This window comes from Triturus cristatus, chromosome 11, assembly GCF_964204655.1.
Source record: "Triturus cristatus chromosome 11, aTriCri1.1, whole genome shotgun sequence".
Taxonomy (NCBI): Eukaryota; Metazoa; Chordata; class Amphibia; order Caudata; family Salamandridae; genus Triturus; species Triturus cristatus.
In genome coordinates, this window is record NC_140594.1 from 637,308,326 (window position 1) to 637,328,016 (window position 19,691).

The 19,691-nt window shown below is 46.6% G+C and overlaps 1 protein-coding gene across 2 annotated transcripts in view; it reads left to right on the forward strand.

Moving 5' to 3' along the window:
• The window catches only part of LOC146785218 (uncharacterized), a 1,495,909-nt gene that overhangs the window by 1,263,683 nt on the left and 212,535 nt on the right, over positions 1-19,691 (forward strand). The gene's annotated exons all lie outside the window — the stretch shown is intronic.

Below are 19,691 nucleotides of genomic sequence, written 5' to 3' on the forward strand. Positions count from 1 at the left end.
AGCCTATTCCAAGGCTCTGCACTCCATCTTTGGGTCACCTCCTCTCCCTGGTGCGGTTTCGGGCCCCATAGTGGAGGTAGGGACTCAGGTCGGATCTTCGCCGGCGGGTTTGCCCTCGGCACCGGCCGAGTCCCTCGACTCCGGTTCCTGAGTCGGTGCGACATCAGGACACAGCCAGGAGTGGCATCCCAGTCAGACGTTGAGCTCATCTGCCATGTCTCTGCACAGCCCTTTGTGGCTTCCTTGTCGACATCCTTCCTCTCCACAGGTATCAGTGGAGGGTGAGTCGACGCCGGTCCAAGACCATGCCGAGTCGCCTCTGCTTATTGTCAACGTCGATACGACACCATCTCGACGCCGGTCGACGCCGGTCCCTATTGTTCCTCTGTTTGAGGAGGACGTGGACCTGGAACACCCAGGGATGCCTACATGCCCTTTGGCTCCGCTGCCCCTTAGCCAGTGGCCCCCTTCTCATCCGACTGCGGTGTCTCTGTTTTCCGTTGGACAAGTTATCCTTCAACCGTCCTCTACAGATGATCTGTTATCGCCTCCTAGAATGGCTACAGAGGCTAGTGCTGCCTTTTCGAGGGCTGTTCGCGGGACTGCAACTCTTTTACACTTGCAGCCCCCCTCGGTCTCCTTGTCTTCAGATTCATTATTGGATCTCCTCCAGCAGGGTGAGGTGGAGGGGGAGCCCTTGCTTCCTTTTGGCGGGTCGTTATTTGACACCCTTCTTGGCACGTGGGCACGGCCCTCCTCGGGTGACCCTGTGGATCGGGCCATTGCACATTGGCATTGTCCAGCTCCAGATGACCCTGTCTGCTTGTCCCTTCATCCTAGGGCTCAGGGCCGGATTGTCTAGGTGACTTTCGGCATGCAGCCTTCCTCTCCTCTTCCGTTATTGCCTCCCACTAGGGAGTCTTAATGGTTGGAGACCTGTAGCCACCATATTTTTGCATCCACTAGTTCAGGCATCCGTGCTTTGAACATGACTTGTGTGTTTGCATGGGCTACTTTTGCCCTTTGGGACTCGGTCGAGGGTCTTCTTCCCTCTCTTCCAGAGGGATCTCGTGCTGACCTGGCTCATCTCCTTCATCATGGCGGGGACATGGCACAATTTACCATTAGATCGGCCATGGACTCTACTGACTCTGTGGGTCAGACGATGGTCAGGTTCTCTGCGTCGCCATGCCTGGCTGCGCGATGGTGGTTTTCCCTGAAAATATTCGAGGGAGTCTACGGGATTTGCTGTTTGATGGCGTACCCCTTTTTGTTGACAGTCATGCGGACTCAGCAGTCAACCGCCTCCTGTCTAGCCTGCCATAATTTTGTGTTTTTTAGATCCTTTTGCGGTCTATTACTTCCATGTGCAGTGTTGTTCAGGGTCCTGGGTTCAAGCTGTAATACCCAGGTGGCCTGGGCAGGTTCTTGCCATTTTTGCTTCCCTTTAGTGAATCTGATCGGCTGCTTCTGTTTCTGTTGATCCTCTGTCTATGAGCCCCTGCTCAAGAGGTGCCGCTAGCTGGGGTTAAGGCTTACCCTATGTGGGGTATTTGTTGGCTACTGTGTAGCTGTCTCTCTTACACGTAAGGCTTGGTAGGCTCCTGTGGAGTCTTTTTCGGAGGGCGTTGCCCTGCAGATGTGACTGTAGTCTTTTTCTGCTGTTGTGGACCTTCCATTTTCTCTTTTTTGTGGCTCACCGGTTGGCATCGCTCTATGGCCTATGCGTTAGAGTCTGCAGTTCGTCCGTGGCACTCCTTTGCAAATGTAGATGCTCACTTTTTCTGGGTTTATACCTCGTATGTTTCTACCAGGAGGGTCCTTTCAGCTTCCCTCTTTGTCTGTGTTGGCTGTCTTTATCGCCCGCCACAGTCACTAGCACCACCTTGTTCTGTTTCATTTCTGCATGCTTCTGCCGCTGCGGAAGTCCTACCTGTGGCTGGCCTTGGTCGGTGCCCTATCGCTGTCCCAAGGTGCGCAGGGCTGACATGGCACACTTCTCCTATGTTCTATGCACGTCCGGTGGTTGCTCCCTAGTGTGTTCACTGTTACCGAGGGCTGATGCTTTCCTTGTGCTTCTGCGATGCCTGGTTCTCCCCTCCTCTATCCGTGGTGGGTAGTGCTTTATCGTACTTTGTTCTTGCATGGTGGCATCTTAGCCACTTGCGCCGCTCATGTACATTGCTTTGTGCCTTGCTTTCCTGGGTACTTCCCCAGCACGGGTTTTCCTCTTTCCCTGCTGCCATCCGCGCAAGAGTTTTGGCATACTTCTACTTAGGGTTGCTGCTGCTACTCTCTGTAGAGGTGCTCCCCTCAGGACATTCACTGTCTTCTGTGATCTTGTATGCACATCTCTATACAATTTATGTTACTCTATGTACATTTCGTACTGGTTCCTCCCTGTACTGTTCAACCTTCCAGTCTGTCTTGCTGGGGACCGTGGCTACTCCCTGCCGGGTGGCTGGTGTCGCTTATAGATCTGGACTTTATCTGTCTGCTTCTGCTACAACATAGCTGTTGATACCTATGGTGCACTCTTGTTTCTTGTGTGCCACTCATCCTTTATGGCTGAGTCTTTTCCTGATGTTTGTTCTGTCTGGCGACTACACACACACCCAGGGGTCACACATGCAAGGTCCTTGCCGCGGTGTCCATGGGCTTGCCCTAGACTTCTCGTAGGTGCAGTCCTTCATTCTGTGTGTGTTCACTTCACGGATCCCTTTCACAAGTTATGTACCTGGTGAGGGATCTCTCGCATCTGGACTATTCTCACGGCACTTCCTTGTGCCTTTCCTTTCACTTGGTGTGGTTCTGGCGCAACACACAGTATACCCTGTGTACTTCTGCCTCGCGCATGTGCTTTTTGTAATCATGATTATATGTTTTTGCTGTCCGCCCTTTAAAATGTCTCTTTGGGAAGGGGCGATTGCGCAGTATCGAGTCTGGTGTCACTAGTGACATTGACTCTTCCTGGGCATGGTCAGCATCCTGCCGCTGCTGTCCCCAGAGTCCTAGTTGGTGCGCTTCCACAATGCTTCTTCCACTATTATGATTGTTCGACCTGTATGCTTGGACTCGGTCATACCGTCTTGTCCTCTGGGCCCTTCTCTTTTGCAGACCCTTCGGATCCTGCGGATTCCTCAGTTCCTATGATCACTTCCTTTTCTTCTACTGAAGTTTTGGACTCTCTCATTCTGCACTGCCCTTCTGGTTCTGTACTCCCTTTCTACGCTGTGTACACTGATGGGCTTTCATGCCGTCCCTCGGCGGCTTGTGATCCTTTGCCTCCCACTGTTTGTCACTCCTTGCAGAGTTCCTGGTCTGGGTTTTGGCCACTGTGGCATTGCTGCCCCCACTGTGTTTAGTCAACTTGTTGATGACTGGGTTCCTTTGGAACTTAATGGGGTTCAGTCACAGACCCGCCTCCTGTGGGGTATGGCTTTGGTATCTATTCTAAGTTAAGGAATCTGCGGCTAGATGTCGCTATCAGATGTATGAGTTACTTACCATCGTAACGATGTATCCCCGTTTCTGTGAGGACCTTTTCAGGTTGGGTTTTAGGCTCTCGCCTCCCTTTGGATGGCATTCTCTTCCTGCGAGGTGACATCTTTCATCCTTCCTCCTCGGGAGGATGGTTCTTTCTGTTTTCCTTGTTCTGCTCCTCCCATTCTCATGATGGGGCAGAAGGTTCATGTCTCCTCCTACATTCCTACACCCTGGTTCTTCCAGTGTGGGGCCTTCTAATGTTCTTATTCCCTCCCTCCTACCTTCTCCATTGTTTTAGGGTCTGTTGTCTTTGACTCTACTACAGTCAATTGGTTTGGGGTCTCTTTGACTGGGTCTCAGTCCAATATTTCTCTTACAGAGGATATGGCATGCCTAGTGTTGCCGACCTTGAGTGGACCGTCTTTAATTATATGGTTCAGGTCTTGTTGCCTGTCACGGTTAGATCTTGTGATTGCAGTCTTTCTGCCGTCTGCCTTGGCATTCTTTTCCTATATAACATCTGCCTCGGGGGAGGGCATTGCCTTCGCTTTTGCGGGGCTGCTTCTCAGAGCAATGCTCTGCTCTTTCTCTTCAATTACTTTCAGTGTACAGTGCTTGTTACTGTTTCTCATGGTGATGTTTCTCACCATTACATTCTTTTTGTTTCACTGATTTTCATCATTTTTTCACACACTGTCCCCATACTCTCATAGTTTTTGGTGGTGTCTCCACGTTGTGACGCGGAAAAGTTTCTCCGAAGAAAACTGATGTCAGCGCACCGGGAGGGACTTAGATGGCTTCACTGACGTCATGTCCGCGGACGACGTCAAGGCGGAGCCATGCGGTACCATCCCCCGGCGCGCAGAGGGGCTGCTGCAAAAAATGTCAGGATCCGGTCTGACGCCTGGGGATATTCTAAGTTAAGGAATCTGCGGCTAGACTGTGTCTCTACCAGATACAGCATTTCCGAAGGTAAGTAACTTGTACTTCAATCCCAATATAAAGTACATTAGTGAAGTAAAAGAAACCATCTGTTAATTGTTTTTCTAACTAATGCTACATCTTCTTAATCGTCCAGGGAAAAAAGTCTTAGCATTCCCATGAACATATTCACTATTCCATCAGTGAAACGGATGCTTGTTTGTTCTTTTTCATTATTGACTGTTCATAAAGTATCAGAAATTTCAACATTTTACAGTTCAAGGCCGGATCCCTCTATCATTAAAAGCTTTTTTCAATAACCACACCCGGGTTGCTTTTAAAGAGGGACATAAGCAGATCAGATTAATAAAATCTTGCTTCGCTGCACCACATAGCTTACATATCATGGGACCTTTGTACTTCCATGCTGGCTGATCAGCTTAGCTTGGTAAGACCCCAAACCTAGTGATCATGAGTTTCCGTTTCAAATAAAATGAGTATGTTGTGTTTAAGTATTCTGCCGAACGTGTTGTTTTATAGGACTGCAGGACCATCCAGGCATGAGACCACTTGGCAAACTTACTTTTGTCCTCTTGTAATGAATGAGATTTAGCCATTTTATCCCCCTATGGAAGACAGAAAAAGAGGGAGTGTGCCCCCACAGATCTTTTGTCTTTGTTTCCTCCAGGGCTATTTTCAGGAATTTTCCATAGCTTGACTGTGGATCTTCTTCCTGGGCCCTCCACAAGGCATCGTGTGCCCACCCATTCTAATAATAGGCAGTGGTGTTAAAGTATTGGTTGAATTGAGGGTGAGTATCTTGTGTATTTGTTTTACTCCCAAAAGCCACAGGTGGTGCTCTAATCTCCCCCCGCCTGCCCTGTTAATGTTAATAGATCAATGTTGTTACAGTAAAGGAGTGGCTCGAGCTGCTCATCACATACAGGGAGTATAATGATAATGTAAATTATGGAAACTCTTATTCAACTGAGGTCCACACAGTTGGGATTATACATGCACCTGTCCCACCTGGGAAATATGATGGCCCGAATACATTTTTGAAAGCCCTGCCTTCAAAATGAATGCAGCATTGAGCATAACGCAAATACATACTATATAATACTTTTTTTAGAATGTGAACAAGGTGGCCTTTAAACACCACCTGAAGGATTCATATGCAATTCCGATCCCATGGTCGGCACACACATGTGTGTGTGTACGTGCATCTGTGTGTGTGTCTGTGCTGTATGTGTGTGTGTCTGTGCTGTATGTGTGTGTGTCCATGCTGAGGTACACAACCTAGCACGTGTAAAAGTTCAAGGTTGGCAGTGACAACATAAACTAGAAACAGCTCCAGACTGCAGTGACAATTAGACACAACCATTAAACAAACATGCACAGTTTATCATGCAACATTTTAAGAGTATGTACAACTTACTATGAGGCTAATTTCCTACTGGATTTTTGTTATTCATAAGTCAGAATTGTAAAATAGTCAGTGGCATATTTTGCAATCAAGTTTTTTTGTGAAAGATCTTAAACAGGTATTGTTTTACGACTCCGGAAAAGAAAAAGTTCTATTTTTTATAAAGCTGGTGACATCGAGTATGTACCACGTGTCCCCTTATTTTTTTTTAAATATTCCTCATTCTCATCCCCACAGTGGGACCTATGTGAGTATCCTCTTTCCTTTTTCACCTCCACACGGTGCACACCACGTTTTCTGACAGTCATCCCCAGGTGTGATTACCGATTGACAATCTACATTTTTTAGACTATTCTCTAGTTTTCTCCACCATACCCCATTTCTGAAACCTTGGTTATTATTATTTTTTAGGTGCTCCTTTATTGCTAGGTCCTGATGAGACCCCACATTGTAACGTTAGACGTTACATGTCCTATGCGTCACATGCAAATCCACTTAGATAACGAGGAGACTTTGAACCCTTAAGTGGCTTATGTATTGTAAATAGGACCTTGTTTGTTGATTATTATTTTTATGTATTGCACATTGTACATATTTGTTATATGTGATGTGTTTTGCGCTAAGTATCACCTTTTCACTAATTGTTTCACTACTCTCTGTGTTTGTTGGTTGGATTACCCTGTAAATATTTTTGGTGTTTTTGATACATTAATTAACATCATTCTATCAAGTGACCTGGATTCTGTCCTGTTTCTTTTGGTCTGTGTGTGTCCTTGAGAATCTAACGTGTATTCAGTACCTATTAAGTTAGCCTGTTCATTTTCCGACAGAACCATTGTTTTTTGCACACACTATCTTACCCAGGTTCTGAGGGTTACTGGGTTGCCCCATTATCGTTAATGCTTACATTATATAAAGCAACAAATTTTCATACCAAATTCGTGCTATATGCCTTTTCTCTTTCCAACATCTTCTTCCCTTCAATTATTGTGATTGTGCTAATATGTATTAAGTATCTTTGACTGATTGTTCACACGTGTAAAAGTTCAAGATTGACAATGACCACATAAACTAGAAGCATCTCCAGACTGCGGTGACAATATAGACACAACCATTAAACAAACATGCACAGTTTATCATGCAAAATTTAAAGTGTATGCACAACTTACTATGAGGCTAATTTCCTACTGGATCTTTGTTATTCATAAGTCAGAATTGTAAAATAGTCAGTGGCATATTTTACAATCAAGTCTTTGTGTTAAAGATATTAAACAGATATTGTTTTATGACTCCGAGAGCTCTGATCAAAGACAGCAGATATGCCACACATATATTCCATGTTTCATATTCCAATATAAAAATAAATCTTTTCCATTTTTTGCCATGGCTTCTATTGGCTTCAAACAGTAGATCACTGCTAGAAATTGAGTTATTGTTTGAGAAAGGAAAAAGCCTCACTCAGTCAACAACCACAATCCTTGGCAGGGTGACCCACAATAGTCACTAAATTAAACTGTGCATAATCCTCTGGTAGCTCAGCACACAAGCAGCCAGGCTTAATTTAAAGACAATGTTTAAAGTATTTATGCAGCACACACAAAGTAATACAGTCCAAACCCAACACAAAAAAATCCAAAACTAATCTAGAAACATACAGTACATTGTAATAAATAAAATGATACCAAAACAACAACAATCCAGTCAGCAGAACCAGAGATATTGGAGTTTGAAATGTTAGGTAAAAATGGCGAAAAAACCCGCAAAGTGCCAACTGTGGTTATCTGGTCACAATGTACCAGAACAATGTCACAGATTCAGGCTGACCACAATGGAGAGCAGGCCTGCCACAGAAGCACAGACCTGGCACAGGATCAAGTTTGGCAAGCTAGGAGCTTTACCCAATGCCCTTGGTGCAAGGTCTTTGGGACCTTGGTTTGCGAGGCTTCGAGTTGTTCAGTGTTAGTTCTGATGAAGCTCTCAGCTGTGCGGCAGGGTTTTGCGTCACTCTGTGTCTGTTCAGATGTAGCATGCAGCTGTGCAACTAGGATTTGCGATGCTAAGCATCAGTTCTTATTAAGCTGAAGACCGGGATGAGGATACTGAACTTGACAGGGGCATGGTCTGTCCAGGGAACTAGTGTGGGCTCGTCGACTTGGATGTTGCAAAAGATGGTGAAAATAAGGTCCAGGAGGTGTCCAGCGATGTGGGTAGGCCTCTTTACTCATTGGGTGATGGACAGGCTTCCAAGGTCTTCAATTAGTACTCTTGAGTTTGGGTCGGCATGGTCTACCAGGTGGAATTTCAAGTCTCTGAGTAGAATATAATTATTAGCATCGAGACCAAGTGGTGCTACAAAGTCTGTGATAGTGTTGGTGAAGTTGGTGCACGGTCCCGGTAGTCTGTAGATGAGAGTGCTGCATAGCGTGGAGTTGGCAGTGACGTGGAGCTTGAATGACAGATGTTCCATGTTGGAGGCTGACGTCTCCATGGATGTGGTGCAGCTGATGGTGTTCTTGTGGATGATGGTGATTCTGCCTCTGCGCATGCAAAGCCTGTCTTGCCTGGCAATCTTGTAGCTGGGGGAGTGGCTATGACAATGTCAGGTGCGCATGCTGGGTTCCAGGAGAAAATATAGGTCAAGGGCATTGTTGTGAAGCAGGTCCCAGATATCTGTGGCATGTTTGGTGAGTTAGCGGGTGTTGAGGAGCCTGCATGCTCCTCAACATGTGTGCATGCATGCATGTGAATTGCTTGGTGGGTGGTTGCTAGAATGTATTAGTGTCAGAGAGTGAGGTGTTGGGTGCTGTCAGTGGAGTGAGTGTTGGGTGTGGGGTAAAGGCATGAAAACATGCACAGGAGAATGCTCCCTTGATGTTGTATGGTGCAGCGAGTCACAAGTGTGTGGAGCAGTGGCTGGGGCTAAAGGTGCAGTGGATCGCAGCATAGCAGTGGGGGAGGACCATGGTTCCTGGCACTGGGCGCAGTCGCTTTGGCATGCCTGCCAGCGGCAAGCTGCTGCGCGTCCACGCTTTGGTAGCCATCAAGTAGATCCAGGCAGTGGAGAGGAGTGATGTCACTTCCTGTGTAGCTGGATGATGGAAAATCAAGTGATGTCACTTCCTGTGCAGATGAATGATAGAAATCCAGTGATGTCACCTCCTGTGCAGATGGATGATGGGAAATCCAGGGATGTCACTTCCTGTGCAGATGGATGATGAAAATTGCTTGGCTTCTTTAACAGACCGTTCTGGTGGGAAACCAGTGATGGGCAATGGCCAGAAGAGGGCAGGGGACTGAATGTAAGTGAATTACGGGGGAGGAATGGTATGTGAATCACAAAAATCAGGGAATGGGAAGAAGCATTTTGTAATGCAGGAAAGCACTGAATACGGGAATTTACTTTCCTTGCGAGATCTCTGAGACTCATTGCTAGTATATGATAGTGAGAGGAAGGATTTGCTTAGTGGTGCTTTCCATTCCACAAGCAGCCCTGGTCTTTCTTTATTGTCTCTGATGCAGGAACATTAGCTATCAAATCACACAGGATGCTCATTTGAAGGACATGTCTGTCAGTCCTTTATATACCAGTCTTTTAACTGTCAGTGTGTCTACCTAGACTGTACATTAATCAATTTCTCTGGTAATCTATTTATTCATATCTGTCTGTATATCTGTACAAAATTAATATATGTCTGTTCCAAATGGTTGCAGCTTACTTTAAGTCCAGGGAGAGATGTTACCAATCCAAAGAATGCTCTCGCTAATATGTTCAGTTGTGGCAACACGTATGTCATTTTAAAAACCAATCAATATCCTCTGCTGCATGACCATTGGGGTCATGTAGCAGAAGTTGTTGATGTCTGTAGAATTTTTTCAAAAAATGTTTTGATTGGCAATCTTGGTGGATAACGCGGTACATAATGGGAGAGACATTATGTTACAATGGGTACATCCCTGTTCGATGGTATTGTGAGACTGGAGGTTCCAAGTAGTTACTTCAGTGAGTTATGAGTCCAGATGAGTCCGTCTCAGTTTCAGATTATTTTCAGAAATTGCCTTTTCTTGAGGTAAGTCAAAAATAAAGGAAAAACAATTACCAAATCAACCTTTACTCTCCTTCCTCCCTGGGACTCACCACCACAAAAGAAAGGTTGCCATATCTTGCTGTGCGCAGGGGTGTCAAAATTGTACATTGAGTGTTCCTGGAGTTGTATGCCATAGAATTGTTGGGGCACAGTGGCGGATTGTGCTGTTGTGCTCTTGTCTATGCCTTAAAGAGCAGGTAGGAACACCAGTCAGGAGCGCTGAGGGTGGTCCAGCGTCCTTGTTGGGTGAAAATGTCCCATTTCAGGCCTCCCTTTGGGCGAAGAACAGTGCTCTCCAATTGTCTCCCACTATGTTACCTCCGCCTGCCAGTGGGGTAAAGAAGAGGGTTGTGCTGATTGCCATTTTGTTGCCACCGCTTGCTTCACTAAAAGCAGGGCGAGATCCATGAAGAAAGTTGTCACTTTTTTTGTTTGGGGCATGGCAGCAGAACCATATGGAACTACTGCACTGTGTCTAGTCTATCTCTCCCTGTTGCCCAGACAATGTCCAACAATACTGTCTCCAAATACTTCCCTAATATCGTGCACGCCCAAAACATATATGTCGCATCTGCTGGGTTAGCTTTAAAGCAAACGCGGTAGATAGATCCGATGTAAGTGTAGAGGGGTCAGTTAGGCCCTGTGTAAAATACAAAATTGGATGTATGTAAAGCTGGAGTTACAGGGTATTTTGCTAGGATATTCCAGGGCTTCGAGCCACTCATCGTTGTGCAGAGGTCATTGAGAGTAAGAATCATGGCCGCCTCCCAGGGCTCCAGAGTGCAGCCAGTAAAAGCTCAGTCGCCTACCGGAAGCCCCCTCAGGGGTATCAGTGAAGAGTAGGGTCACTGCTCCTGGGACCCCCGTTTCAGATACTCATGAGCCATCCGCAGAATGATCGAGTGGGGGCCACCTGGCGGAAACCAGGGAGTAACAAGTAATTAAGGTGACCCAGGTGGATATCTTCTTAGGGGGAGTCCCACCTCATCTATGTGCTGACCTGTCAGCCATAGAGCCACCCACTGGAGTGACACAACAAGGTAATAATGAGTAAAATTCGGGGGAACTCATCCCATTGAGAAGTAGAGGGTGTTGCTGAGTGTGTAGTGAAATCTGTTTCTGTCCATTCCCCCAAATTAGCATGAGTCGAGATCTAGGAGATTGTGTGTAGGGATCAGGACTGTGAGATTAGAGAAAGAAGTAGTCCGGGTAGCATCACCATCTGTGACATGTGAGTGTGACACGGCCAGTCACAGACACCGGTAGTGCACTCCAGAAGGCTACTTGGGTTCTGAGAGAAGGCACAACCTTGCCAAAGTTACCTTCCTAGAAATCCTTCTTTCTATGTTAGTTCTAAATTCCTAGATACTAAAACATTTGAGGAGCCAATTTCAGAGCCTTGGTTCCCAAATGCACCCATCTCTCAATAAGGTGATCTCTAAATGTAAAGACAATGGATTTATCATAATTTACTCAGCGGACAGAAATCTCTCTCAAACTGTTTAGGGTGGAAGTGATGGGGTCCAGATCTCCGTAGATATCTCAGAAATAAAGGATCACATCATCCACATAGTGCGAAATGCTTGTGTTTGCTGTCCTATGGACATTTTTCAATCTAGTGCACTAGTCTGGAGAAGGACCGCCAGGGGCTCCAGGACCAGCACAAAGAGCAGTAGGTCTGCTATGGCCCTCATCTTCTAGCTCCCCAATGTTTTTTCAGCCTCACAGACCTGATTATCGATAACCCTGCAGCTTCTGCCACGTCAGAGGCAATATAGACCCCCCAATGACTACTTTAAAGACCTCCCACTCCACCAAAGGGGAGGTCGCAGTGCCTGTGTAAATAAAGTATGACCTAATAATTTCCACCACCATTGGCTTAAAGGTTGCATCTTCCGGCCATAGGGGTTGAAGTTTCCAAGTAGGGATTGGTGTATGTGTTGTCCTCCAGGAGGTACCAATGACTAACAGGTTATAGTCAGAGGGAGTCTTGCCTATATGTGTTGCTGATGTGGTCTGTATAATGAGATCTGAGGAACATACTACATGGTATAAACGGACGTGCTGGTCGTGTGGTGGGAAGAAGAATGAATTTTTTTTGTCATGGGGCTGTTGAGCTTGCCATATGGTCATTAAAGTCCAATGAATAAACCAGTATGAGAGAGCCTTCAAATTTCCGACCACTTCGGGACCAGAGAGGGAGGGGATGGGACCTGTCTAATGTTTGGTCAAGAACGTAGTTGAAGTCGGCCCCAATATCCATTGAGTTCTTGCCCAGTGGGCTAGAAGAAGAGCTAGGGAGGACAGGAAGAGATGCTGGTCTGAGTTGGGGGCACGTAGTCTATCCAGCCTCCTTGAGAGGAACACATATCGGCCATCTTTATCAATTAAGGCCTCATCAACAACAAAGGGTACCCCCGGGTGTATCCAAATTGCCGCTCCTCAATAAAAAGAGGAGTGAGCAGTATAGAAAATGTGTCCTCGCCAACAGCGGTATAGTTAACACACTCAAGTTTATCCGGGTTCGTCTCTTGCAGGAAGCCCACATGGGCCCCAGCATGCCTAATTTGAGAGTAGATTTCTTATGGTTTGGCAGCGGTCCCCAAGCTACTGATGTTCCAAGTTATGAATTATTAGGTCTCACCATGCATTCTAGAGTTGGTGTGCCAGTGGAGGGAAACAACCTTAACAACGCGGGCATCACATCGCGATGCCATTACAACGCAGTCGTTACAAAGGCCGCATTGTTACCATGCAAAGCCATTACTACGCATGCCATTACATCGACTTGCAGTAGATGGCGTGCTAACATTAGTAATAGTATAGTTTTCTATTCCAACACCTTCCCTACTGTTACGTAGGCTGGAGTTGGAATAGTAAATTATACATTTCTAATGTCTGCGCGCCACCTGCTGCAAGTCGATGTAATGACTTGCTTAGTAATGGCTTTGCGTGGTAACAACGGGTCGTTGGAACGACCGCGTTGTAATGGCACGTAAAGTAATGACTCGCGTTATAACAAGTCATATTCACCAGTGGATACTGGGAGGGGCATGTTTACATTTGTAGGAGACAATAGAGGATATATTTTGACCACTTTCGCACTAGATTGCCAGAAAGGTGGTGGGAGCCTCTTAACATGTTATAAACAATTCCCTTAACAACCCAAAGCACAGAGGACCGTGGCCAATAGGCCATCCAACCCAACAACATTATTATATAAACAACAATAGTTGTCTCTCTGTTCATTGTGATGGCAATCTCCTTGGGGGTAGCTTTCATCATTGGTGGTGAAACCTAGTAAGCAGAGGGGGCGACTGGCCTGTCAAGAGATAATGCACACTGTGTGGTCCAAGCCCACCTTAGGGGCCGCCTTTGACTTTCATTCCTTTTAAAGGTGAGGGGGCCAATGCTGTTTACATTTGCTGATAGGGCTGAGTGCATGGAATGGGTCCAGTGTCTATCAAGACCATTATTCATCTCAGATTCGTTTGTATGATGTTTGCGGTGTTACTCCCAGCCTTCCGGGGGGGGGGGGGCAAACGACATGTCTGAGTCAGTTGAGAGGTCTCGGGTGCTCCATTCAAGGGAGGTATGTGTTGGACAAAGAGTCGCCGCCGATCTCAGTGCCACCCTTTGGCCCTCAGAGGCCTAGTCCACAGTTGCAATCCTTGTTGATCGTCATTGCCGATGTGCCTGGTAGCCTGTGCCCACGGGGCCGCTTGACAGGAGTTAGGAGGGGGTGCCTGGTCTCTCTTGGGCCCAACCAGGCTCACGCCTTCTCAGGATCTTAAGAAAAATGAGTGTGGTCCTCTGTCACTACCCTCAACTGTGAGGAGAAAAGGAGGGTGTACTTAACGCCCATGTTACAGAGTTCCTTTTTAACACAGAGGAAGGAGGCTCTGCCATGTTGTACTGCTAAAGTATAATTGGGGTAGAGCATTGACCTTGAGGAGCCCAATATAATAGGATCCATTGACCCTGCTTTCTGTGGTATAAAATCTCAATCACAAAAGTTTATTAGTCTTGCCACTACAGAGCAAGTGGGTGTTGGGCTGGCACCCTGTGGGGCTGTTCCACAACGTACATTGCAGAAAGTCTTTTTGCAGTAGTCGTTGATCAAAGCCAGGTCTCCAGGTGCAGCTTGGTGCCATGCCCTCTGGGAGGCTGACGACTTGTATATTATTGCGCCTAGCACCACCTTCTGTGTTCTCTGCACCAAGTAATCCAGGTGTGTTGTGTGATTCTGTTTTATGGAAGAGAGCATTTGCAGGTTGGAGGACTGGTGTTTCTCAGAACTTCTGCTGGTCATTCCTGAGTACCCCTAAGTCGAGGGCAACCGTATTGATTTTCTATTAAATGGCTGCTCAGAGGTCCTGTATTTTAGCCAGGATGAAGTCCAGCGTATTGGTGTGGATACTGCAGAGTCAGCATGATTGCAAGAGCGAAGCTGAATCTGTGGGAGAGCCTTCCACAGCCAGGATCTCTCCCAGAGCGTCCTGGTTGTAGATGCCAGAGCCCAGAGATTTGGGTTTACACTTGTTGAAGTCCCAATTTAGGTTCCACCAAGGGGGTGCAGATGGGTTTTATCCTGAAATCCAAGCTGGATTCCTCATGAGTGGGGACCCGCCAGCCACTCCCAATATGGCCTCAGCTGGAAGGAGCTGTCCCCAGTAGATGCAGCCTTCTCATTCATCCGGAGTGACCCCAGGGGGCTCCCATTACGGTCCGTTAGTCTCTTCTCTGTAGGGTCTCTACCACCAGGCAGTAGAGTGGTTGTAAAAAGTAAAGGTGTTGGGGTAGAAGTCTCCAGCAGACACCGTTGTGGTTAGGAGCAAGCCACCCCCCAATGCGGGGGTTTCAGGTCAAGGGGCCCACCAGTCACACCGAAGTCAGCAGGGGTCAGCACGTGAAGCCCCTTCCGCAGATGTCGCTTGCAGAGTCCTCCAGGGCAATCACAGCATGTCCTGAGCCATGGACTGTGGAGTCCCCCCCCAAACAAGTCATTCGGGCCTAGAGCTGAAGACAGCAGGTGGGGCAGGTCCTCACCTGCAACTCCAACAGGCCCCGGGCTATTGCCCTGTTGTATCCCTCAGGCCCTGTTGGCCGCAGTAGTATCAATGGGTGCCCCCCTCAAATCTTTTCCCTTCTGAGCTCAAGGGGAGGGGGGCACGGAAAAAGATAAGAGTCCTGCACAGGTACCACATGGTGCTGCACACGCACCCCCTCTTCTGCCAAGCCCCGGGTTTGTATTCTGCTGTATATCTTAACCCCTGAGCGGCCGCAGTTTTGATGTGCCCCCTTTGCGAGTCCTCTCCCATCTCGGAGTGGGAGGAAGGAACATAATGTGGCCCCACGCGAGTCCCGGGCTTCAGCCCGATCTGGCCTGGTACCATGTCAGCCAGGCTAGAGAAGGAGAGAGCATCAGGCAGTGTAGTTGCGTGGGGGTGAGGGGAGAATCTAGCTGCTCCTAGTTCCTGCTGCTCTTCCCACACACCGGGAGGTGGCCCGTTCAGCAGCTCCTGGGCCACCGACACTGATCCACCTCAGGTCAGCCTGCGGTCCGCAATGCCAGAGGGTGAGCTCCACCCAGACGGAGTCATTCTACCTTGGGCATGGCTCTACCCAAGGACCCACTTACCTCTTCTCAGGCAGGCACCACACAGTTTTGTATGTACATACATTGGAGTCTAGCCCAAGAAAATACTCTGACAACCATTATTTGGAGCCACCTCTAGGGACCTAACATGGGTCCAATGTTGGATAGTAAATTGATACTTTACAGTGTAGTGGAAATCTGTGGACCTGATCAGGTGGAAAAAGAAAATTTAAAATGCTAAAATTATTTTAAAATAGTATTTTTAAAGAAACTAATGTACATTCTTGTGTAAAAGCCCTGTAGTTAACACAGGGTTAGAAAAACTGTCTCTGAGGCTTTAAAAATGTTAAATTTAAATTCAGATAAATGCAGATTATGATTACACAGTTGTAACAACCGTTTGCAAATTTTGTATGGGATGGCCCATTGGGTATGACGTAGCTTGAGGGGGTGTCAGTCGAACTGCTTGTTTTTAATAGTTTCAAATTGATATTTTATCATTGTGCTTCTATGTGTCAGGGACTGTCCGGGACTATGTCGGGAACACTGTCCGGGACTTGAGCAAGTACTAGGTAGAAAATGTACCGTGCACAGAAAGAGTAGTACAGCGCTGCCTAGGATCACACAAGGAGTTAGAGGAGAAGAAGGGGTCCAAAGGGAAAACCTGTACAAGATGGCTAAGACTCAGAAAGGAAGGGCACTCACAAGGCAATTTAGCATTCGGACTAACTACAACCAGGACGGACGTGCAAGACATATAATACAACATTAACAATAAAGGGAATGTGGTGTAAAGCACTCGGGAGCCCCACACGGTAAGACTGAAGCTTAGTAAGTTCCTCACCCACAATTGCTGTTACAGATATTGACTGAAAATACCCACATATAGGATATGTACGCAAAGGCAGGGTCTGTGGAGCTTATACCTATGGTGATGTTATAAATTCAACTCAAAGACAATACTCACAGTGAACAAGAAACACCTCCTAGGTAGTCAGCTGTGCCCAGGAATCCTGACGATCAAATAGGAACACACAAGGCAGTAACAGGAAGGGGGTAGAACTAAACACAAGCACAGTAGACAAGGAGCTAGCAAGGAGCAGTGCTTAACAGGAAAGGAAGGAAATCACAGGGCACACCTGGCAGAAAGGAGGTATCAAACATACAAGGCAACAAAATAGAAAGACAGCAAACTAGGAACTCGAACCAAGGAAATGGGAAGAAAGGCTGGGACTGGAAAAGGATATACAGAACGGGAGGCTTCAAGGGTATACTAGAATAGTGCAGGTTCAGGAATCAAAAAAACAAAGCATAGAAGGCAGTGCTGGGGCACGAACAAAAATTTAGCTAAGGCTCAGGAGTCAAGGTAGCACTGCAGGCAGTGCTAGTTCAAGGAAACAGGAAATAGCTACAGCCCACGAAACAATGAGTCAAGAGAGCACTGCAAGCAGTGCATATCAGGAATAAGAAAGAGCTGCAGCTCAGAAACAGGAACAAAGAATTCTAAGGCTCAGGAGTCAAGGCAGCACTGCAGGCAGTGCTAATTCAGGAATAAGGAAAACAGCAGAAGCTCTGGAACAAGGAATCACTAAATCTCAGGAAACACTGGAAACAAGGATGTCAAAGGCTCAGGATACAAGGATCGGTCTCACCGGTATACAGCTACAATGACCAACCTTGGCCTGAAGGGAGGTGGAGCTTAAAAGAGCTCACAGTAATCACATGCATCAGGTGTGAGCAGGCTAGCAGCAGCCTGCCACAGGTGAGATGAATTCCTCCACCCATCCTTGGCCTGCAGGGATGGAGATGAAGCAGTGAGCAGGGAATTCTAAGTAATGGAGTTTCCGTCATGAGCAGGCTGGCTTCCACAAAACCCGGCATGGATTTGGAATGGATGGCCATATCCAAGTAGTGTCCAAATAGCTGGAAATCAGTGTATACATGGCGTGGAGGGTCTGGAAGCTTATTAGAACACTGGATAGTCCCACAGTTCAGCCCCCTGGTGGTGGACACGAGAACGCAGGGAGCATGTCATGACACTATTAAGTTGGATTAATTATATGTAGGTATATTTTTTTCTATTGTATTATTAAGTTTTAGAGTATTTAATTAAATGCTTTGGGTTATATATCCTGTATGCAAAAAACTCTTGAAAAAAAACCTTGACAGTACAAACAGAAAACAAATACATTTCCTTCTGCCTCGATCTTAGTTTAGTGCAACCATCTTGGCAGCACTGCTTATGACAATGTGCTTAGCGAGTAAAGCGACAATTGGTACAGTGAGCCACAGCTCACGTCCCACCATAGGCATTCGTTTTGCACCATGAAATTTAGATTATGGTTTCCTGAAGACAAAGGATAGCCCAAGAGCCACTGGCAGGGCCCAGTTTGTCACAGTCCTGCTGGAAGTCATGGGGAAGATTGAATGGAGGAGCACATGTTATGGGCATGCTTCCATCAGTTGGCAGCAGATAGTCTCACCATCTTACCATTGAGCTGAAGCCCTGCATCGAGAAGTAGTAGGGAGAACAGATTTGCATGATAAGAGACCCTCGACTGGCTGGTACAAGACAAACCTGTGTCTCAGTGCCACCCAATCGAAATCAAAGACCAGCTTAATTTATGACCACTGCCTTAGCTGCCCTGAATATCAATGGACTTTCCTCAGCAGGCGCATGCCATGTCAACTGATCCAGTGCTGAGCTGATGTGTCAGTCCATATGTGTGAATTACATTAGCATGCGTATTGGGGCCTAGGGGTCATTGAGAGATGGGGAACTTAGGCACATGGAACTCTAGTGTGTGAGCTCAGAGTAGGTGGCCAGTGCGGACTCAGGTCGCTGACAGGCAGTGCCTGCCTTTAGCATGTGTAAGCTGGGCCTACACCCAGGAATCTGACCTTCAGAAGGACGCAGAAGTTGCCTGCAGCAGTCTCCAGACCTGGGTCTAAAGAAGACTGTGCTTAAACACGGTTTCTGAAAGCTGCTGACACCCATGTCCATATTTTGTCTGTTTTGGTTTTTAAGACGCTCCTGTATTACTCTCCCCTCACCTTCCTTCTACTTCTTCTATATTTTTGACAAACAGGGAAGTCGGCTCAGGCGCAGTCACCATTGGGCTGCAGGGCCCACATCAATGAATGCTGATTTTTAACAGTCGGTCAGTCATGGAACTGGTCAGCTCATGGCAACACTTGAAGTGCAATGACGCCACCACTGTAACCTTTGAAGCAAGGAATGCCATGAATTACTGGGTTGTTTATGGAACATTGTGCCCATGTCCAAAACTATATATCGGCAAAACTAACCAAGAAGTGAGACAGCGAATAACACAACACAAATCAAGGATTCGCAAAAAATCAGTACGGCCCCACTAGTCAACAATTGGATTAACAATAACCATACGGAAAATTATCTGATGTGGACTGTGATATCGAAAGTTGAGAAAGACCCTCGCGGTGGGGACTTGTACAGGAAATTAATACAGAGAGAGGCAGTGTTAATCGTAAAATTTAATACAGCTGTAGATGGACTAACCGAGTTGTCAGAAATGTATAACTTGTAGAGCTTTTCAAGTTATTTGCGACTCTTACCTGGCTAACCATGAGCATGACTGTACAAAGGACTTTGTCTGCCATTGATCACACTCCAACCCTTCTAAAGATAAGATATGCGGTTTTTATATCCCACAAGAAAACCATGCTGTGAAGCCACCGTCAGCCCTAGCCCAGTGAGCGTCCCAAAACACACCCAAAACACACCCTTAAGGTATTCACCACCAACAGTTCGCAAGATGTGACATTGCATGCAGGAATGAGTATTCCCATAGTAGACCCATGAAAAAGAGAGATAACTCACCACAAGTCAGGCAAGGAATTGTTTTAACTTTATCAAAAAACTGTGCCCCCAGACACTCTCAACTATTTGCAGAAGACAGGGCAATCTATCAACACGACTTTCAGCTTTAAAAAACGCCCAGTCACCACACGAGTCGAGTGGGTGAACAGTCTTAATATCGAAAAAAAAATATCGAATGGACATAATATCGAGTCTAAAATATAGAATGGACATAATATCGAATGGACATAATATAGTTGTTAAAAATATCGAATTGCAGGTAAGTAATATCGAAGTACATAATATAGGCATTAAAAAATATCGAAGTTTTATTAA